This window comes from Ursus americanus, chromosome 20 (assembly GCF_024610735.1).
Source record: "Ursus americanus isolate L20-20 chromosome 20, mUrsAme1.1.p, whole genome shotgun sequence".
NCBI lineage: Eukaryota > Metazoa > Chordata > Mammalia > Carnivora > Ursidae > Ursus > Ursus americanus.
Genome location: NC_142146.1, coordinates 10,373,055 through 10,374,637, shown reverse-complemented (window position 1 = coordinate 10,374,637; position 1,583 = coordinate 10,373,055).

Below are 1,583 nucleotides of genomic sequence, written 5' to 3'. Positions count from 1 at the left end.
GGCCTATCCCAATCCCCCATCCCCCTTCCCTCTGAAGCCCTCAGTTTGTTTCCCAGAGTCCATAGTCTCTTGTGGTTCATTCCCCCTTCTGTTTACCTCCCCCTTCATTCTTCCCTTCCTTCTCCTACCTATCTCCCTGCTATTTCTTTTGTTCCATAAATGAGTGAAACCATATGATAATTGTTTTTCTCTGCTTGACTTATTTCACTTAGCATAATCTCCTCCAGTCCCGTCCATGTTGCTGCAAATGTTGTGTAATCGTTCTTTCTGATGGCTGAGTAATATTCCATTGTATATACGGACCACATCCTCTTAATCCAGTCATCTGTTAAAGGGCATCTCGGCTCCTTCCACAATTTAGCTATTGTGGACAATGCTGCTATGAACATTGGGGTGCATATGGCCCTTCTCTTCACTACATCTGTATCTTTGGGGTAAATACCCAGTAGTGCAATTGCTGGATCATAAGGTAGCTCTATTTTTAACTTTTTAAGGGACCTCCACACTGTTTCCAAAGTGGCTGTACCAACTTGCATTCCCATGAACTGTGTAAGAGGGTTCCCCTTTCTCCATATCCTCTCCAACATTTGTTGTTTCTTGTTTTGTCCATTTTTGCCATTCTAATTGGCGTAAGGTGGTATCTCAATGTGGTTTTGATTTGAATTTCCCTGATGGCTAATAATTTTGAACATTTTTTCATGTGTCTGTTAATGGCAGCCAATTTAAACAGATACTCCTGCTACCCACACAGAAGTCTTGCAAAAAAGTATGTGCTGGAAAGAGAATCTCCCTCCAACAACATGCTGCATGTTATTTTATTGTATTGTATTGTATTGTATTTATTTACTTATTTATTTTAAAAATATTTTATTTATTTATTTGTCAGAGAGAGAGAGAGAGCGCTCCAGCAGGGGGAGGGGAAGAGGGAGAAGCAGGCTCCCCACTGAGCAAGGAGCCTGATGTGGGACTTGATCCCAGGACCCTGGGATCATGACCTGAGCCGAAGGCAGACGTTTAACCAACTGAGCCACGCAGGCATCCCGACATGCTGTATTTTAATGGTTTCTTGTTAAAAATGGGAATTTTGCTCATAATTTTCTTATGAAAATTTTTCAGATTTTGGAAGGAATTTAATATTTCTATCTCCTTTTTGACTATTAATATTTAAAGTTTCTTTCTTAGTATACTTATTTCTTCCACAGAATTACGCAACATTCGTTTGCTCGTGCCCATTTCCCATCAAAAGGATGCCTTGCATCTTTTCTTTTTGGGGTCCCTTGAGCATCAGGTCAAGACCCTGTCTACTAAATGTCACTTTCCTATGAGCTTCAGTTTTCATCTTCCTGCCCTGGGGGAGAGGCAGAGACAGAAAGGGGAAGCGGACTCCCTGCTGAGCTCAGAGCCCAAAGCCTAAAACCCTCTTACTCTCAAGACCCTGAGATCATGACCTGAGCTGAAACTAAGAGTCTCATGTCTAACCAACTGGGCCACTAAGGCACCCCTATTTTTGTTGTTGTTGCTTCATTTTTTTTCCCTAGAAAACATGCCCTTGCTTGTTTTACTGTTTTTGTTTGGGTTTGGAG